The sequence below is a fragment of the Aquarana catesbeiana genome, linkage group LG02, assembly GCF_042186555.1.
Source record: "Aquarana catesbeiana isolate 2022-GZ linkage group LG02, ASM4218655v1, whole genome shotgun sequence".
Lineage (NCBI taxonomy): Eukaryota > Metazoa > Chordata > Amphibia > Anura > Ranidae > Aquarana > Aquarana catesbeiana.
In genome coordinates, this window is record NC_133325.1 from 583,389,324 (window position 1) to 583,411,338 (window position 22,015).

A 22,015-nucleotide genomic window follows, 5' to 3' on the forward strand; every position below is an offset into this window, starting at 1 on the left:
CTCCAAAAGTGTCCAATCTGTCCGCCATAATGTCGCAGTCATAATAAAAATCGATGATCGTCACCATTACTAATAAAAAAAAATTATTAATAAAAATGCCATAAAACTATCCCCTATTTTGTAAATGCTAGAACTTTTGCGCAAACCAATCAATAAACGCTTATTGCAATTTTTTTACCAAAAATATGTAGAATACGTATCGGCCTAAACTGAGGAAAAAATGTTTTTTTATATATTTTTTTGGGGATATTTATTATAGCAAAAAGTAAAAAATAATGCATTTTTTTGTTTATAGCGCAAAAAATAAAAACCGCAGAGGTGATCAAATACCACCAAAAGAAAGCTCTATTTGTGGGGAAAAAAAGGACGCCAATTTGTTTGGGAGCCACGTCGCACGACCGCGCAATTGTTAGTTAAAGCAACGCAGTGCCGAATCACAAAGTGCTCTGGTCTTTGGCCAGCTAAATGGTCCGGGGCTGAAGTGGTTAACCACTTCAGCCCCGGAAGGATTTACCCCCTTCCTGACCAGAGCACTTTTTACCATTTGCCACTGCGTCGCTTTAACTGCTAATTACGCGGTCATGCAATGCTGTACCCAAACGAAATTTGCGTCCTTTTCTTCCCACAAATAGAGCTTTCTTTTGATGGTATTTGATCACCTCTGCGGTTTTTATTTTTTGCGCTATAAACGGGAAAAAGACCGAAAATTTTGAAAAAAAAAATGATATTTTCTACTTTTTGTTATAAAAAAAAAAATTTAAATAAACTCAATTTTAGTCATACATTTAGGCCAAAATGTATTCGGCCACATGTCTTTGGTAAAAAAAATGTCAATAAGCGTATATTTATTGGTTTGCGCAAAAGTTATAGCATCTACAAACTAGGGTACATTTTCTGGAATTTACACAGCTTTTAGTTTATGACTGCCTATGTCATTTCTTGAGGTGCTAAAATGGCAGGGCAGTACAAAACCCCCAAATGACCCCATTTTGGAAAGTAGACACCCCAAGGAAATCGCTGAGAGGCATGTTGAGCCCATTGAATATTATTTTTTTTTGTCCCAAGTGATTGAATAATGACAAAAAAAAAAAAAAAAAATTTACAAAAAGTTGTCACTAAATGATATATTGCTCACACGGGCCATGGGCATATGTGGAATTGCAAAATCAAAAATTTACGCCCTTAGAGAGCCTGAAGGCGGTGCTTGGTTTTCGGGGTCCCGTACGCGGCTAGGCTCCCAAAAAGTCTCACATATGTGGTATCCCCGTACTCAAGAGAAGTACCAGAATGTATTTTGGGGTGTAATTTCACATATTCCCATGGCATGTTTGAGCAATATATCATTTAGTGACAACTTTGTGCAAAAAAAAATGTGTCTTTTTCCCGCAACTTGTGTCACAATATAAAATATTCCATGGACTCGACATGCCGCTCAGCAAATAGCTTGGGGTGTCTACTTTCCAAAATGGGGTCATTTGGGGGGGTTTTGAACTGTCCTGGCATTTTATGCACAACATTTAGAAGCTTATGTCACACATCACCCACTCTTCTAACCACTTGAAGACAAAGCCCTTTCTGACACTTTTTGTTTACATGAAAAAATTATTTTTTTTTGCAAGAAAATTACTTTGAATCCCCAAACATTATATATTTTTTTAAAGCAAATGCCCTACAGATTAAAATGGTGGGTGTTTCATTTTTTTTTTCACACAGTATTTGCGCAGCGATTTTTCAAACGCATTTTTTGGGGAACAAACACACTTTTTTAAATTTTAATGCACTAAAACACACTATATTGCCCAAATGTTTGACGAGATAAAAAAGATTATCTTAGGCCGAGTACATGGATACCAAACATGACATGCTTTAAAATTGGGCACAAACGTGTAGTGGCGACAAACTAAATACATTTTTAAAAGCCTTTAAAAGCCTTTACAGGTTACCACTTTAGATTTACAGAGGAGGTCTACTGCTAAAATGACTGCCCTCGATCTGACCTTCGTGGTGATACCTCACATGTATGGTGCAATTGCTGTTTACATTTGACGCCAGACCGACGCTTGCGTTCGCCTTTGCGCGAGAGCAGGGGGGGACAGGGGTGCTTTTTTTCTTTTTTTTTGCTTTTTTATCTTATTTTTTTTGTGATTAGGGGGTGATGGGGGGTGTAATGTGTGCCTGGCGTGTTCTACTCTGTGTGTGTTGTGTTGTGCAACTCACTCAGATGTCATCCCTCCTCGGCGCCGGAACGGAAAATACCGATCCGAGGAGAGATGACATCACTTCCTCTGCTGCTGTTTACTATACAGCAGCAGAGGAAGAATCTCATTGGCTTGGAGCGATCGCGAGGGGGGGGGGCCAGGAATGGATGGTCTCCCCCTCACCTCTGATCGCTCCCAGACAGAAGCCGACTGCCTCGGGCACCGCGGGAGGCAGATCACGTACCAGGTACATGATTTTGCCTGCCCGTGCCATTCTGCCGTCGTATATCTGCGTGAGGCGGTCGGCAACTGGTTAAGGACCGCCCAGACTTACGATTAGCTCTCCTCACCCGAACGACGCGCTGTACATCACTGTAACGTACAGTACTGAACTTGTGTTCTGTACTTATGCAAATTAAAACAATGATATTAACCACTTAAGGACCAGCCTCGTTTTGGATTTTAGGTGTTTACATGTTTAAAACAGGTTTTTTTGCTAGAAAATTACTTAGAACCCCCAAACATTATATATTTTTTTTTCTAACACCCTAGAGAATAAAATGGCAGTCAATGCAATACCTTTTTTTGCACCGTATTTGCGCAGCGGTCTTATAAGCGCACTTTTTTGGAAAAAATTCACTTTTTTGAGTAAAAAAATAAGACAACAGTAAAGTTAGCCCAATTTTTTTTTATATTGTGAAATATAATGTTACGCCAAGTAAATTGATACCCAACATGTCATGCTTCAAAATTGCGCCCGCTCGTGGAATGGCGTCAAACTTTTACCCTCAAAAATCTCCATAGGCGACATTTAAAAAATTCTACAGGTTGCATGTTTTGTGTTACAGAGGAGGTCTAGGGCTAGAATTATTGCTCTCGCTCTACCGGTCGCGGCGATACTTCACATGTGTGGTTTGACCACCGTTTTTATATGCAGGCGCTACTCACATATGCATTCGCTTATGCGCGTGAGCTCGTCGGGACGGGGGGGGTTTTAAAAATTTTTTTTTAATCTCTATTATTTATTTTACACGATTTTATTTATTTTTACACAGTTTAAAAAAAAAATTGTGTCACTTTTATTCCTATTACAAGGAATGTAAACATCCCTTGTAATAGAAAAAAGCATGACAGGACCTCTTAAAGAGGGAGTCCCGCGGAAAAAAAAAATTTAAAAGTCAGCAGCTACAAATACTGCAGCTGCTGACTTTTAAAATAAGGACACTCACCTGTCCCAGGGTCCAGCGATGTCGGCACCCGAGACCTAATCGTCTCTCGGTCCTCGGGTGCTGCCGCCGCCATTCTCTGTGAGGGAATCAGGAAGTGAAGCGCTGCGGCTTCACTTCCTGGTTCCCTACTGCGCATGCGCGAGTCGCGCTGCCCTTCCTAACTGGTCCCCGCTGTCTCTGGGACCCATGTGTGTCCCAGCAGACAGCGCAGGGGGGACGGGAGGGGGCGTAGACCCCCGTGGGAGTCTATGCCAGAAGTGGCTGCAAATACCTGTCTTAGACAGGTATCTGCACCCCCCTCCCCCCTGAAAGGTGCCAAATGTGACACCGGAGGGGGGGAGGGTTCAGAAAAGCGGAGGTTCAATTTTTGTGTGAACCTCCGCTTTAAATATAAGATCTGGGGTCAAAAAGACCTCAGATCTCATATTTACACTAAAATGCAATAAAAAAAAAAAAGTAATTTTGAAAAAAATGTGCCTTTAAGACTTATGGGCGGAAGTGACGTTTTGACGTCGCTTCCGCCCAGCAGTGTCATGGAGACGAGTGGGCGCCATCTTAGCCTCACTCGTCTCCAGGCACAGCATGGAGAAGGATGCGATTGCCTCCGCCGCTATCGACGGCTCCGGTAAGCGGCGGAGGGCACCGGATCGCGGCAGGAGGGGTGCCCCTCTCCTGCCACCGATAAAAGTGATCTTGCGGCGAATCTGCCGCAGAGATCACTTTTATCTTAAAGCCGACCGCCGCACGAAAACGGGGATACCGGGGTTATGGCAGCTAGCTGCTGCCATAACAACGATATCCGCCACCAAAGTTTGGACGTACATCGGCGGTCGGCTAGTGGTTAAGCTGGAGTTTTGTGTTTAGACCTTTTTTTTCCCCACAATACAGTACAGTAAACACACCTCCCAACATTTTGAGATGGGAATGAGGGACACCTACTAACAAACGTATGTAGACATAGGACATGCCTCCTGCCACACCCCCTTAAAGGAGAATTAACCAAAAAAAAGGTTAGTAAAAAACAAATTGGATATCAGAGATAGTAAAAAGGCTCTGATCCCAGCGCTCTAAAATGGATGAAATAATGATGGTCTATGCACTTCAAGCTGCTATTATAAGACACCAACAAAAGAGATAAACAAAAAAATATATATATATCACGTTCTTTTTTAAAAGAAAGAAGGTATTAACAGCGCTACAAGTGAATAAAATATTCATCAATATGATATAACATATAGTTCATGAAAAATAAATAATAAATGAATAAAATAAAATAAACTATTTCAACTCAACTGGCAAAACACTTGCCAGTGGTGGATCTGATATGCCTGATCTGGAGCAACAGTATTGTGTGTGCTGGTTAAACACAATCCTGGTGCCTACTCAAATGCTATTAATCGTAGCAAAAAAGTGTAAATTAAAATAGCAATAAAAATAGCATATACAAAATGGATAATGTGTGTGAAAGTCCAAATACTCAGTCAGCTTGACTATAAGAAATATATATGGAGAGGGTGATGTAATAACTTTGTAAAGAAACAAAGTTCCATGCATGCAGTCTACAGCAGTTCAATGCTTCAAAGTCTAACGGAGTGCACAATCCAAGGGCTGCTACACCATCACCGGACCACCTCGTGATAACCCCTTTAGAGTATATGCTTACCAGAGGTAAGTGTCAAATAAGCCTGTAATAACTTCCTGGTAGTAATCTGCTCCTGATGGATCTGCTCTCACCAGCATAAAGTTTCTGAATGCCGCAGACATGCCATATAGGAAAACAAAGGGAGGCTTTCCATAGTGTTACACTGTTTATTAATACCAAACAGAAACCCCCTCATACAAATTATGCTTACAAGATAAAAGTATTAAAATTGCAGCCTGTCACAGTGACAGTGTCTCTCACTGCTGGTCGGAAATTTATAAGTCCCGGGATGACGCTGCCTGTGGATAGCTGGAAAGGGTCGCGTGGTTCACGCCCTGACGTGTTTCGTCATTACATCTTCATTTATTATTTATTTTTCATGCACTATATGTTATATCAAAAAAAAGGTTAATTAAATCTACAAGGACTTTTTTTTTTTTTACCACTACTATTCCTTTATAATGGCTTTTAAAATTTACAAATGCAGCAATTTAGAAATCAGATGAAAGGTTTAGCACTGGGAAACACTTTTTGAAAGATAAAAAGTGCATTTTATATACAACTATATAGATCAGATCAAAACGAGGGACAAATGAGGAGGAATGAGGGACAGAGGGACATTGCTCCAAATCAGGGATAGTTGGGAGCTATGCAGTAATATTGGCACAGTGGTGTAGTGGGTGGCACTTTCGCCTAGCAGTAAGGGTTGCTGGTTCAAATCCCAACCACGACACTACCTGCCTGGAGTTTGCATGTTCTCCCTGTGCCTGCGTGGGTTTCCTCTGGGTACTCTGGTTTCCTCCCACACTCCAAAGACATGCTGGTAGGTTAATTGGATCCTGTCTAAATTGTCCCTAGTATGTATGAATGTCAGTGAGGGACCTTAGATTGTAAGCTCCTTGATGGTAGTGACTGATGTGAATGTACAATGTATATGTAAAGCGCTGCGTAAATTGACAGTGCTATAAGTACCTTAAATAATAATAATAATAAATATTGATTACTTGTGGCTCCCCGTTTAACGACCTGGTCGTTGGAATAGAACCTGGTCATTAAGTGAGGAGAGCCTGTATCTTAGGTGTTGAGTACTGCTTGGACCTTGAAGAAGGGGACATACCTCGAAAGCTTGTCCTGAAAAATTGTATCACGGACAGTGCTCAATTTTCTCTGTCACAATTGCACTAATACGCTACAATCACATCAAGGTGCTGCCTCTAAAATCCATTGCATACTACCAATTTGGCAAGAAAGCCTAGTTGCAGACAATCCTATCCACTTCAATTACCACAGATGCAAATATATTCAAATCTTAGCAGCCCAATGCCAGACACTTAAAAAAAGTCAAGCATTGAAAACTCTCTTTCCTCCATGGACCTCCGTACATTGACTCAGCCGCCCCACGCTCGGATACACCGAGTCTCCTCAGACTTCATGTCTGCAGTACTGGTGGCGGGTAACTTGCAAAGAAGGGAAACACTACAAGTCCCGTGATGCCGTGCGCTCCATTCAAGCTGGTTTTCCGGTCGGGCGCCTCAGGACAGGTAGGACTTCCGGTGATGTCAGAGGGAGAGACTGAGAGCCTGAGGACATAGAGAAATCGGTGAGGTGAAGTGAGAGCTGAAGACAGAGAGAGAGAAGGAGGCAGCCCGGTACTGAGCAGCAGGTGAGAGAACCTCATGGAGGTCACTTTACCGACACTTCCCGCCTTCCTCACCTAGCCGGTGCCCCCCCCCCCCCCCCCCATAGACTGGCATGGTGCCAAGGAGCCGGTGATGTATGGAGTGTGCGGGGACAGGACTTCTCCCCACCATGTCCCTCACAGCTCCCTCCACCACTCCAGCCCTGTCTTCTCTGTGTTATGGGAAGAGTTTGTCTGAAGTTTCCTGACATTACATATTGATCTGGAGGGACACCACAAAGTCACTCCATACTCCAGATGGCCACCTACCGCTCTCTGAGGACCTCCCAGCATTGTGGACATCTTTTCTTTTTAATATTTTATTGTTGTTGTAAAAAGAGATACAAAGCGAGTGTACAGGTAGATTGTGGGCATCTTTTCCGTATGTACAGCTAATGGGCCCTGTCAGGATCTGTCCTCGGGGTCATGAGATGGGTTTAGAGTAAACTTTCTCATGTTGACATGGAGGAACCCTTTAAGTAACTTTCCTGTCTCAGGGAACCCCTGCTAAATAATCAGCTTATTTACTACTTATGGTACATTAGTGTGATGGCCAATAGGACGAATGCTCCTTTACATTTGTGGCCGTTAGTAAGAAGTCCCTCTTACAGAAAGCTTAAGTATCTGAGAGGCGCAAGTTGCTCAAATGCCCAAAGAAACCTCTGGAGGGACTCTGGTTGAATCTGATGCAGGGCGGGATTTGCAGCGATTCCTGTGCGTTTCCTGCACTGCATCGCAGTCATACTTTGTTTATGTGAACCGCTGCGGGTGTCAATGTTAAAAGAGAAGTATGGGTTAACTTTTTATTTGAGAATCGTACTTGCCTCATTGGATGCAGCGTCGCTCCCCCACCAGGTCTAACACTAAGAACCGAGCGATCAAACACAGCTGATTGCTCAGTTCTCAGGGCTCCCTGAGCAGAGAGCTGGTGACTATCAGTCATGGCTCTCTGCTCCTCACTGGAGTGTTGGGTTATAGCGGGGACGGTAGCGGCTGGTTTTGGGCTCTCAGCGGCTCACTGAGAGGCTGTGCCAATCCAGGCATGTGGGTCAGATACGGACTTCATTGTGGTGATCGTGCCGGAGCCTGGACCGGCTCTCTGACGTCAGCCGACAGCGGTCTTCATCAGAATGAACTGCATTCCTTTGATCCCAACATGCTTTGCTTGTATTTGTATATTCATGATTACAGTTCTATCTTCCTTTGTAGATCTCTCGTTTTGCGTTGTTTTGGTTCCTGGCGTGCCAAAGGGATTCATTTTGGTTTTCCATGGGAGTCTCTTCATTTTGTGCTATTTTATATATTTATGTATTTTTTAGAAGACTCTTCCTGGTAGCTGTTTGAACATTTTTGAATTTATAAATGTTGTCTCAGCATATCTGTAACAATATGAACACGTTTCTGTACATGGGTTTTATTTGTTTTTCTATTTTTTTGTATGTTTTTTTTTTTCTATTTATATTTCACATCCTATTTAAATGGGTTCATAATAGGAGGTGTTTTCACTATATAATGGGAAGCCCCATTAACATACGGATTTACCTGATTGCTTCAGCTGTCCTACTCACCTCCATGTGTGTTCTATTGGCTACACATGATATTGTTAATGATGGCTTGTAAGATAATTTAGTCATTTATATTTGTATACATATCTGTATAGTTAAGTCATTTTATATTTGTATATATATCTGTATTTTTAGCCTTTTTAATTTAGCTATGACTAAGCAACCAGTAAGGGTGTGAAACGCGTTGGCTATATCTGATTTCCTCACCTCCAGAGCTGTATGGACTGTCTTTTTATTCACTGAAGGTATTGTATTGTAGTGCAGCTGTCCAGATCTTCTTCTTGTTCGCACAAGCTTTGACTATACTTCTCCCTTAAGTTAATGACATCCCAATCCCAAAAATGGGTCCCAAAAAGCAGTGCGATTGCCTGAATCGGATCACATGGGTGCGAACACCCATGCGATTCGATCCCAGTGCGGCAAAAAAAGGTACATGCGCTTTTTTTCGTGCGAAGTGAATTAAGCCATGCAAAATCACTGGGCTCAAATTGGACTACAAAGAATTGCATGTGATTTGAACATGAATGCAGTGTGATTCCTCTTCGAGTCGTATTCGTTTGTGATACCCACACGGTATCAGTGTGACCCAGCACTTAGAGGCTGGTTTAGACAGTAGAATGTTCTGTATGAGGCTGTGTTTTCTATGATGGTCACACTACAAAACAGGCCAATGTGAGTGAAACCCTAAATCAAAAATGTCATATATTGCAGCTTACCAATCCTTAGATGTGGTGGCTGCATTAGTTTTGTTTTTTAAGCCCCCCTCTGTTTTTACCTGGTGATCAGGCCAGTAACACACCCACTGTATTAGAGTGCCCCACTCTGGGTAATGGAAACACAGGGGGCACCTTTGAACAGCAGCATTGTCCGTTTGTGGGGAGGGGAGTGTTAGATGTACTAGCAGATTTAGATACACTAGCAAATTGAAGCCAAACTCCAGCTCACACTTTATAAGTAGCTACAGCAAACAGTTTTTATTCCTTTTACGATTAAAGAGGAAGTAAACTCTGGTGGGTTTTACTTCTTCTTTGTTTAACTGCAAAGGTAAAGCATAATGGGCTACTATGCATCGCATTGTAGCCCATTATGTGTCACTTACCTGACACAGGAGCCTGCAATGTCCCTGATTTCCTCACTGGCACCAAGCGCCCATTCTTCACACCTCTTCCTTCCGGGGCCGTGAACTCCGGCTCTGTGACTGGCCAGAGTCGCGTGACGTCACTCCCGCGCATGCGCGTGGGAGCAGCCAGTCACGGCATGACCCCAGCTTGAAACGGCACAGCGTGCCCTTTCAAGAGTGTGCATGCACCAAGCCGCACCGTCCCTCCGTCATTTGACAGCAAGCAGTTAAACTGAAATTTAGGCCAGTGTATGCGCATGCGCATGCGCATGCGCAGAAGACAGCATCGTTCGGGGAAATAGTAAATATCTCCTAAACCGTGTAGGTTTAGGAGATATTTCTTACACCTACAGGTAAGCCTTAATCTAGGCTTACCTGTAGGTGAAAGTGGTCTGTAAGGGTTTATAACCACTTTGAAGGTTTTACATAAATGCTGATCATTGTAAGCACCCCTGCCAGTGTTGAATGGTTTGTCTCATCCCTGTAATGCTTCATATACACTGGCCTAAATTTACCGCAGGTAAATGCAAAACGTGGCAAAATCACAGCATGATGAATGCGTTTCTTCCTCATTCAAGAGAGGGAGGTTGAAGCTCCCCAAACATTTCAGCTCCTAAACTCTGCTAAAAGCCTATGTGTACATTGACACATAGGCTTTTATGGAGTTGAGTTTAGGAGCTTTGGCAAAAAAAGGCAAAAGCTCCTAAACTCTAGTAAGAGAGCCTAAAAAAGAAAACTAATGCAGCCATCACATCTAAGAAATGTTAAGCTACAATATCACACATTTTTGCTTTGAAGTTTAAAGAATAGGTAGAGTGCACATTCTTGTCTTATAAAATAACCATTTCAGTTTAACTGCTTGCTGTCAAATGACGGAGGGACGGTGCGGCTCTCGTTCTGGGTGGACATCATATGACGGCGCTAGCACACGGCGCGATCCCGATCTCTGTAAAGAGCCAATCACGTGGCTCTTTAACCATGTGATCAGCTGTGTCCAATCACAGCCGGTCACATGTAAACACGGAAGTGTCGGTGATATGCTCTCATCGTCTCTCACTGACAGAGTGTGTGGTGAGGGTGAGGCGAGCTGATCAGCGGCATCTCCTTGCAGGGAACACCCAGCTATGTAATGCCCTGATTACAGTAAAGCCCCCCAGTGACACCAATCAGTGGCCATTAGCGATGCCAGTCGGGGCTGCCTTTCCGTGTCCGTCAGTGCGGCATATTAGTGCCGCCTCATCAGCGCCCATCAGTGAAGGAGAAAAACTACTTATTTACAACATTTACTGACAGAAACAAAGAAAAACATATTTATTTTTTTTTTCAGAATTTTTGGTCTTTTATTTTTTACTAAAAAAACCCCCAAAAAACAGCAGCGATTAAATACCACCAAAAGAAAGCTCTATTTGCGTGATGAAAATGATAAAAAAAATTTCATTTGTACAGTGTTGCATGACCTGGGGAGGAAGGGGGTGAAAGTGCCCTGTAGGCAAGTGGTTCAAATAGAAATAAAAGGTAAAACGTTTGTGTATAGATATAAAAAAAATTATAACATTATAAATGTTTTTTTTTTTCCCCCTTCCTAATAAAGATCACATGAGTTCTGTTCTCAGCTGCATAAGAAGCTCAGAGATCTAAGGGAGGAGAAACAGTCCATGGGTCTTCTCAGTGAATGGCTGTGGGGGGGGGGGGGGGGGGTGGAGGATGGAGGATAGCAGGCTGAGTTCCCAGCACAGCTAGTGAACTACCCACACTGTGCTCTCATGCCTAGTGTGGTCAGTTTTTCATAGGACAGCAGAAGGACTGTCAGGAGCACCAGGGATTTCACACAAAGGAAGCAATACAAAGAGAACAGGATAATTTTTCATACAAGTACATGGTACAGCAGGCACATATCAGGAATATGAAATGTTGATGTGTTTACATATTCTTTAATACCACTTGAAGTTTATTAAAGAAAGCCGACTGGGAGCGCTCTGACTACTAGAGAATATGTATTCTGACTGCCCACTGTGACTTCTTCCAGTACAGATTTAAAGTCACACTAAACAATTTTCTTATTCTCCCAAAGTGATCCATATAGTGTACATCCATTACTTATTGGCTCTGTGATCCTTTTTTTTCATGAAATCATTTGTGTGTGTTTTTTTTTTTTCTTTTTTTGCCTACTTGTAAGGTCCTCTGTGTGTTCTCAAACGTCTCCTTCTCTCCCTCACTTCCACTTGTTTGGGACAAACAGTGCATGTTAGTTGTGGTCATGTGGACTGCTGTATGCACACTACAAATCCCATAGTCCCAAATCCATCTCAGAAACCAGCAAGAGAAGACAGCAATGTTCCTACATACAGTGGGACCATGGAGAATGAGTGTAGCTACCCTGTAACGGGAGGTCAGACCACAGCAGCAGAAAAAAAAAAGAAAAGGAATTTGGAGACATGGAGGAGGCTGAGAGCAAAAGGGACTTTTTGAGTTAAAGCGGATCTTCGCTACATCTAAACACCACAAACCAAAGACCATATTTTATTCATTTTTAATATTCAAAGCAAACTCCCCCATCCATCCATATCTCCATGCTTTGTTTTGTTGAGAAATTGCCTTGAAAAACACCCCCCTAGCATTTCAGGCCATGGCCATCTTGAGTAGAGGCAATTGATTCATGTAGCATTCACTTCCTGGAAACCATCTGCCCTTAGCACAAGCATGCAGATAGTGGAGTGTGCTTGGCTGAGAAAACCCCTTCTCCCTTCCTGAAGACTCCTGAGGTGTATGACATCATTTGCCTAGGCATAGAAACCAGAAAGTAACTGAAGAAATAAAAAAAAAAAGTAAATATGATCTACTTTCCTATCTATTTACTAATGCTACCAGCATGAGGATTAAAAATAATGTTGATTGGGAGATTGAAGTTCTACTTTAAAGTTGTTCTAAAGGTTGAAGTTTTTATTTTTACCTTAATGCATATTCTGCATTAAGGTAAAAAACCTGAGTGCATCTCCAAACCCCCCCCCCCCCCATATACCAATCTCAGTCTGTGATGTGCACAAGAGCAGGGTCTCTCTTCCTCATGGGCTCAGAGGCCACAGCAAGAGCCAATCGCAGCCAGAGAGCAGGGTGTGGCAGGGCCATGCTTTGTTTCTATGGACACCGAGCCGGATCGGGAGCGAGCATTCACGAGTTCCCCCATAGCAAATGGCTTACTATGGAGGGCAGTCGGTGAGGGGGGAGCGCCAGTAGCGCCGGTGGGGCACCTGAGGTGAGGAGTGTCAGTACTGCTCTGTGCAAAACCATTACACAGAGCAGGTAGGTATGAAATGTTTGTTAATATAATAAGGGTTTACAGACACTTTTTGAATAGTATATATATAATTTTACATTTTTGTAAATGTTTTATTATATTTATTCATGTGACAACACTGCAGAATTAACACTTTGCTACAATGTAAAAGTAGTGAGTGTACAGCTTGTATAACAGTGTAAATTTGCTGTCCCTTCAAAATAGTAAGTACATCCCTAAGTGAAAATGTCCAAATTGGGACCAATTAGCCATTTTCCCTCCCTGGTGTCATGTGACTTGTTAGTGTTACAAGGTCTCAGTTGTGAATGGGGAACAGGTGTGTTAAATTTGGTGTTATCGCTCTCACTCATACTGGTCACTGGAAGTTCAACATGGCAACTCATGGCCAAGAACTCTCCGAGGATCTGAACAAAAAGAATTGTTGCTCTACATAAAGATGGCCCGGGCCAGTGATGGCGAACCTTGGCACCCCAGATATTTTGGAACTACATTTCCCATGATGCTCATGCACTCTGCAGTGTAGCTGAGCATCATGGGAAATGTAGTTTCAAAACATCTGCCAAGGTTCACCATCACTGGTCTAGGCTATAAGAAGATTGCCAAAACCCTGAAACTGAGCTGCAGCACGGTGGCCAAGACCATACATCTGTTTAACAGGACAGGTTCCACTCAGAATAGGCCTCGCCATGCCATGGTCGACCAAAGAAGTTGACTGCACATGCTCAGTGTCATATCCAGAGGTTGTCTTTGGGAAATGGTGGTGGGAGTGTCATGGTCTGGGGCTGCATGAGTGCTACTGGCTACCGAGAAGCTACAGTTCATTGAGAGAACCATGAATGCCATGAATGTGACATACTGAAGAAGAGCGTAATCCCCTCACTTAGGAGACTGGGCGTGCAGTGCATTATTCTAACATAACCATCCCAAACACACCTCCAAGACGACCACTGCCTTGGTAAAGGTGATGGACTGGCCAAGCATGTCTCTAGACCTAAACCCTATTGAGCATCTGTGGGGCATCCTCAAATGGAAGGTGGAGGAGCACAAGGTCTCTAACATCCACCAGCTCCGTGATGTCGTCATGGAGGAGTGGAAGAGGACTCCAGTGGCAACCTGTGAAGCTCTGGTGAACTCCATGCCCAAGAGGGTTAAGGCAGTGCTGGAAAATAATGGTGGCCACACAAAATATTGACTTTGGGCCCAATTTGGACTTTTTCAATTAGGGGTGTACTCACTTTTGTTGCTGAGTTATTTTGAGGGGACAGCAAATTTACACTGTTATACAAGCTGTACACTCACTACTTTACATTGTAGCAAAGTGTTAATTCTTCAGTGTTGTCACCTGACAAGATATAATAATAAAATATTTCCAAAAATGTGAGGAGTGTACTCACGTTTGTGAGATGCTGTATATATTTTAATCCAGAGTTTAGTGTCTATTTAAAGGAGATGCATGGTGACAGCATACACTACAATTTAATAACATCAGCATTGTAATAAAAATACAAGCAATAGTTACGTTTGACTATCTAGTTTATTCTTACTTGAAAAACATCCTTTCATGTTGTGAGTTCTGCCTGTCTGCTGGTTATCTTTTTCCACAACTTCCTGGATTCCCTGCATACTTTGCAGCTTTTCCTCTGCTTGTTACTTATCTACATATCCCATGGTACCTTGCTACCTGCATGCTGTGATTCCTGCAAACTGCCTCCTGAAACTCCGCTCAGCACCTTTGTAGTTCAGAAGGCAGGTTCTGTGCATTCTGTGGCACTTCAGTTCCTTTTCTTAGAACATAGTGAATGTGCCACAGAATTTATAGACGTGAATCTGTGGGTATCTTCACAAAGTAAGTTTCCAAACTTCAAGATCTTTCAGATTAACCCCTTCAGCTCCGGAAGGTTTACCCCCCTTCATGACAGGCCATTTTTTTGCGATACGGCACTGCGTTATTTTAACTGACAATTGCGCAGCCATGCGACGCTGTGCCTAAATAAAATTGATGTACTTTTTTCCCCACAAATAGAGCTTTCTTTTGGTGGTATTCAGTCACCTCTGCGGTTTTTATTTTTTGCGCTATAAAGAAAAGACCTACAATTTAGAAAAAAAAAACATTTTTTAGAACCGTGAAGCATTTCATTTCAGAATAAGGAAAGTAATAAAGGCACAAGGTTTGATAGGCTAGAAAGAAGTGTGTTGTGGTAGATAATGCCATGTTTTCAGTTTCTCTCTTTGTTGTAAATGTGGAAGCAGTGAATCGTGGTAGTCTGTGCAAATATAATAAATACTCCTGTCCCACGTTTTATCATCAGATTTGGCGTGTAGCTTTCATTTCCTGATATAGAAATTTGTAGATCATGAGGTCTACTATGTCATATCAAAGGCCTACAAATGGTGGGATAGAAGATTGCTTGGCTTGCCTTTGATCTGAAGGTGTTGGGAGCAGCCTGGGGCCATAATGATATATATGCATGGAGTAGTTTATGCATTTGTACACTAAGGTAATTGCTTTATCTTGTTGTGTCTCTTTGATCTGTATTTGTTCCATTTGTGTGTCTTCATTTGCTGTGTGATAGTCTTCTGGGTTGTGATAAAATCTTCCTTTTAGTTGTAGAGCTGTCCAGACTGAAATGGTTTTGTATTTTTTTTTGGAAGGTGATGATAGAGTTGGGTGGAAGGGCTCATTCAGTTAAATGTGTAGTTTTCAATGTGTCTGTGCTATTGTGCACTACAGTAAAATAAGTCCGGTGATAGTTTAAAGGTGACCTTGCAGTAATTTCACAAGCCTGCATAAATTCCCCATGTGTCACAAAATATAACAACAGTATCGTTTTTCCAAATAACTGAACTTTTTCATAATCTAAAAGCAGTCTTAAAAGCGATGCGAAAAAAATTGAATTGTGTGCATGCATTCCTTTACCCATATGAACTCTAGTATATAACCCATTTTTATTTCTTTAAGTTTCATTATGAACAGCTAATACCTGGTTATTCTACCAGTCTCACTCTCTGGCTGCTGCTTTCTGACCATGGCAAGCACAGGGAAAGCAAATTTATGCTGATGTGGTCAGTTTGCTTCCCACACCACTGTGTGCGAACAGAGATTGCATTCTGTACCATTGGAGTTGATTTACTAAGGGAAATTATGCTGAGCACTGCAAGCGCGCTTGCTCCAGAGCATAGTAAACGAGGTGAAGCTTCATTTTGTAAAGAATACCCAATCACGTGCAAGAAAAATAAAAAAAAACAGCATTTTTTTCTTACGATTGGATGATGGAAGTCAAAAGAGCATTCCCTCCTTTACTAAGATCCAGAGCAGCAATGCTGAACCTTGGCACCCCAGATGTTTTGGAACTACATTTCCCATGATGCTCATGCACTCTGCAGTGTAGTTGAGTGTCATGGGAAATGTAGTTCCAAAACATCTGGGGTGCCAAGGTTCGCCATCACTGATCTAGAGCAACTGCACTTCCAGTGCATATATTTGCCTTTCGTAATTCAACTCCATAGTGTAGCAAAATGAAAAGCTGCCTGCCCTTAATCAGTCTAGCTATACCTCCAGTACAAAAAAATGGCCACTGCCCCATAGAGCTGCACGATTCTGGCCAAAATGAGAATCACAATTTTTTTGCTTAGAATAAAAAGATCATGATTCTCGCGGCATAAAATCTTTCACATTATACAAAAAAATTGGGCTAACTTTACTGGTTAGTTTTTTTTAATTCATTAAAGTGTAATTTTTTCCCCAAAAAAATGCATTTGGACGACTGCTGCTCAAATACAGTGTGACATAAAATATTGCAACAACCACCATTTTATTCTCTAGGGTCTCTACAAAAAAAAAAATATATATAATGTTTGGGGGTTCTATGTAATTTTCTAGCAAATAAATGATGAATTTTACATGTAGGAGAGAAATGTCAGAATTGGCCTGGGTGCTCCAGAATGCCTGAAGGTGCTCTGTGCATGTTGCGCCTCTGTAATTTTCTAGCAAAAAAAAAGATTTTAACTTGAAACCAACAAATGTCAGAAAAAGGTTTAGTGTTTAAGTGGTTAACCTTCCCTCATTTTCACACCAGAGTATATTCCTTTGATGTACAGGACAAATTGTTACAATGTATCTACACTGCTAAAGAATGTTTTGATTCTTGGCAGACTGCAGCTTTAACAGAGCAGAGAGAATTCTCTGCATAGAAAGAATTGGGAAATACTTTTTTCAAGATTGCGATAACGATTCTTCACGATTAATCGTGCAGCTCTACTGCCCCACCTGTAAGGCTCTATTTACACCTAAGCGTTTTGTAGGGGAAAAAATACATTATTCTCTATGGAGATGGTTCACATCTCCACTCCAAGTCACCTGAAGCTCAAGCAAGTTCTGGACCCTTTTTTGTCGCTCGAATCAGGCATATTTGGGCGTTTTTGGAGCAGGAAGCAGATGACAAAATCTAAAAACATAACAACAAATGATGAAACAGATGATCATTTTTCCTATTGGCTAATAAAAAAAAAAAAATGCCAAAGCTCAAAAACGCCGGAAAACGCTGCATGGAAATGCGCAAATATGCCCGACAAAACGCCGGAAAAAAACGCTCTAAAACGCTACTCTCAGGTGTGAATGGGGCCTAACTGGCCCTTGCTTCAAGGAGCACATGGAAGGGCGACACATGTCCAACAAAACTAAAGAAAATTCCCAGCTCTTGACACTCTAAATGTTTTGTCACTTGCTACGGTTTCTATATTTCATGTACGACTGCCTACGACTTTGAAGCTTGGTATCGATAACTTACGTCTGTATATCTGATTGCAGTCGCATGCTGTATTCTTTTTAAAACTTTTTAATAAAAATTTATTGAAAGAGAAAATTCCCAGCTCAATTTACTAACCAGCCTGCAACCAACGGAATAGTCCTGTCTAACTGTTTGCATAAAAAACAGGGGTTTAGTTTGTACACATTTGCAAATACATGCATAAGCTGCAGAGCCACTTCACGGCACCCCAGTGTTATCTGCAGTCCTAACTCTATAAATGTTTAAGAGCCTCCATAGTGGAAGCGCATGCATAATAATGGATAGGCAAAGGGTAGGTGAACCTTTAGGGAGCCCAACCCTCCTTAAAGGCACAGGGGTGCACTGGACACCCAGCATATAGCACAATGGCAGCAAAGGTGTCCAGTGCATCCCCTCACTAGTACAGACAACTGGCCACTGCCCCCTCATATAACTGGCCTTTGCAGCAAGACCCACATAGAAGGGTGACACATGTCAAACAAAGCCATGGAAAATTCCCAACTCTCCTACCAGCCTGTAACCATTTGTCCTGTCTAACAGTTTGCATTAAAAACAGGGGTTTAGTTTGTAAATACATGCGTAAGCTGCAGAGCCATGCTATCTATCCATTATTATGCATGTGCTTCTACTATGGAGGCTCTCAAAAATGTATAGAGTTATGCCTAGTACACACAATGAGATGATCGCATGAATGACCCACCGTTTTACTTTTATTTTTTTTGCATGCTAGTCTCATATCGAAAATTAAGAGCTTACTAAAGTGACGAAAATTCTCGCATGACAGAATAAATATTCGGAAGTGATGTAATGTGTTGTAGTACATTTTCATTGTACTGTATTTTCGAACCACAACTGTGCTGATTACACGAAAATCGTACAATCTGGTACCGTACAAGAGCATTTTTTTGTGCTTGTCCCATTTGGATAATATTGGATGAACTGTCGTGATCAGCTCTCAAACTGTGTACTAACGATCAGATTACCATACGATCGATTCGAAAGCTGTATTTTTCATACGATTTTCTGATCGTGTGTATGGGCCATTAGGACGTAAGGTAATACTGGGGTGCCATGATGTGGCTCTGCAGCTTACGCATGTATTTGCAAATGTAACTACCTCCACTCTCAGAAGGATGTACAGAAAACCTGTGCAGTTATGTGACAACCGGAAAAAGGTAAAAAATATGGAAAAGCAATTAATTTTTTTTTAGCTTGAGGTTATTAGCTTGGCTTAGAAATGCTTTTTTTTTTTTTTTTTTTTTTTTTTTTACACCTTTTGTATTTATTGACTTCACAGAAGCTTTAGGTGACTTTGCCTAAGCTGAGGTGCTGTCCTTAGGCTGCTGCAAGCAGAAGAAGGCATTTCCCCAGTCTCCTTACACCACTGCTCAGAAGATTGAAACTTTGTAGCAAATCACAGGGTCGGCTGCAGTAGGGGGACTGATCTGTCAGATCTTTGTGAACAAAGCTATAAAGTACACAGGCACCAGGATTTACATAACTCTGCAAATCTGCCTATTACACAGCAACTCATTAAAAAGGTGATACAAAGAAACAGTTTCCTTTCCTTCTTCAACATACTCTGATCTTGGAAGGTGAGAAAAAAATACTCTGGTGTGAATGAGATGTTTTACACAGAGGGCTTTATTATGAAGAACTATAGTAGTAAATTTAATTGCTGGACAGACCAAAAAATGCAGCTTTTCCTCAGGTTAAGTATGGCTTGAGGCTGTTTAGGAATGATCACAGCCTCACAAGATTATTTTACTCTTAATGTACACATATACATGGTAAAATGTATGGGGAATTAAAACAAAAATGCCCCCCCTCCATTTTTATTTTATTTTTTTATGTTCATGATGGCACATGATGTTTTTTGACCTTGATGTTTCTGCTAATGTAAAGACTGTTCACTTACATGTCTTTTGAGAATGTACCATGAGTGTGTGAGTGTGTAATTTACCATGGTCATGCCTTACCTTTTGAAAAAGCTGAATGACAAAGTCATTGCGTTTCATGGTCAACCTCTAGTAAGTTGTTAGTACAACCATTTTATATTAAGTTTTCTTTTCAGTGTATGTATTATTTTTCTGAGCATTGCATTTGCCTGTGCCAGCCTGCACGTTAACCACTTAAGGACTGGGCCTCTTTTTTAGATGTGTTGTTTACAAGTTGAAAACCATTTTTTTGCTAGAAAATTACTTAGAACCCCCAAACATTATACATTTTTTTTTCTAACACCCTAGATAATAAAATGACAGTCGTTTTTTGAAAATATACACTTTTTTGAATAACAAAATAAGTCATCAGTAAAGTTAGCCCATTTTTTTTTATATTGTGAAAGATAATGTTATGCCGAGTAAATTGATACCCAACATGTCACGCTTCAAAACTGTGCCCGCTCGTAGAATAGCAACAAACTTTTACCCTTAAAAATCTCCATAGGCGACATAAAAAAAATTCTACAGGTTGCATGTTTTGCGCTACAGAGGAGGTCTAGGGCTAGAATTATTGCTCTCGCTCTACCGATCGCGGCGATACCTCACATGTGTGGTTTGAACACCGTTTACATATGTAGGCGCTACTCACGTATGCGTTCGCTTCTGCATGCGAGCTCGGCGGGATCCGATTGCCTCCGCCGCTGCGGAGGGCACCGGATCGCAGTGGGAGGGAGGGCCTCCGAATCCACCGCAGAGACCACTTTTATCTTGTAGCGGACCGCCGGCCGAACATGGTAATATCGAGGTTATGGCAGCTAGCTGCTGCCATAACAACGATATCCGTCCTCAAAGTGAGGATGTATATCGGCGGTCCAGAAGCGGTTAAAGGTAATCTAGAAACAGGTTCACTTTACATAAGTTGACATACCCCTGGCAGATGTGGAACATTTTTTAGGAAAACTTGCGTGATCAGTCCAAACAATTTTTTTAAACATTTTTTATATAATTGACTAGTAAAGTTTTTTTCTTTTTCAGTTGTGCCTGTAATGAGGCTTACCCGTCCCTTCAGGAGATATTCACATCTGTAGCAGCTGCTGCCACCGTGATCATGACTAACCTGTGTAGGAGTGACGTCATAGCAGCGCGGCCTTTAAAACGGCTCGAGCGCATGAACCTGGAAAGGAAAACCTTTTTTAAAATTAATATTATATAGAGTTTACTACTGCTTTAAGCGTCGCAGAGTAGCACAACCATTAAACAAAATCTACCACTACAGGAAAATAATAAAGTTATCCGTTCAAATTTTTAACTTGCCCTAGTTCTTAATGTATTGCCCCCTGTGCAGTGGTGGTGGCTTGGACTCTTCTGAGATAGTTGTGAATAAGGCCACTTATTTTCTCATGTTGTATGATTGCTTGCTGCTCTTGGCAAAAACCCTCCAAGTTCTGTGAATTATTTGCTTGTCCAGCATTTCATATCTACAAACTTGCTTAAAGTGGAGTTCCACCCGTTTTTTTTTTTAGTTTATTAAAAGTCAGCAGCTACAAAAAGTGTGGCTGCTCACTTATTTAATAAACAGACACTTACCTGTCCAGCGATTCGGGCGCCTGGAGCCCGCGCTCCTCTCCCCCTCCTCCACGGCGTAGCAACTGTGGGCACCCAGCCGTGACTGCGCTCTGCTGTTGGCCAGGCAATCTTCTGGGACCTGTGACGTGTCCCAGAAGATTGCAGTAAGGGAAGGACCACCGAGGGGGAGAGGAGGAGTCGCCTAGGCGGCCGTGAAGAGGAAGTGGGACAGGAAGTCCCACAAAAAAAGCCCCCCCCCCCCCAAAAGAAATTACATGCCACATGTGACATGTAAGGGAGCGAGGAGTGCTTAAAGCGGAAGTTCCACTTTTGGGTGGAACTCAGCTTTAATGATGTTGAAGTGATTTAAGCTCCCAGCACTAAACAGAGTAGTGAACGAAAGGTGGATATATGCTTGGGAGAGGTGAAGAACTGGAATTTTTATTTTTCTGTGTACTTTTTCAAACTATTAATGAAAATGTAGTAACTACGGCACTACATGCCTGGAGTTAGCATGTTCTCCCTGTTCCTGCGTGGGTTTCCTCTAGGTCAGGGATATGCAATTAGCGGACCTCCAGCTGTTGCAAAACTACAAGTCCCATCATTCCTCTGCCTCTGAGTGTCATGCATGTGGCTGTCAGAGTCTTGCTATGCCTCATGGGACTTAGTTCTGCAACAGCTGGAGGTCCGCTAATTGCATATCCCTGCTCTAGGTACTCTGTTTTCCTCCCACACGCCGAATACATGCTGGTAGGTTAATTGGCTCCCGTCTAAATTGGCCCTAGTATGTATATGAATGTGTGTTAGGGATCTTAGATTGGTCTGATGTGAATGTGCAGTATATGTGAAAAGTACTGCGTAATTGAGGGCGCTATATAAGTACCTATAATAAATAACTATATTTGTTTGCATGTATAGACTTCTGTTTCCTGCTTTACAGACCTATACAGTGGTTGGGCATACTGCTCCTTCTTATTGTGTCAGTGAACTAGCCT

At 41.9% G+C, this 22,015-nt stretch overlaps 1 protein-coding gene across 2 annotated transcripts in view; it reads left to right on the forward strand.

Moving 5' to 3' along the window:
- The first annotated feature begins 6,584 nt into the window (after positions 1–6,584).
- Positions 6,585–22,015, forward strand: part of PHACTR4 (phosphatase and actin regulator 4) — a 163,753-nt gene continuing 148,322 nt past the window's right edge. For both annotated transcript variants that reach the window (XM_073616195.1, XM_073616196.1), the window contains exon 1: positions 6,585–6,732. The gene's annotated coding sequence lies outside the window, so the exon portion shown is untranslated. The remainder of the gene's footprint in view (positions 6,733–22,015) is intronic.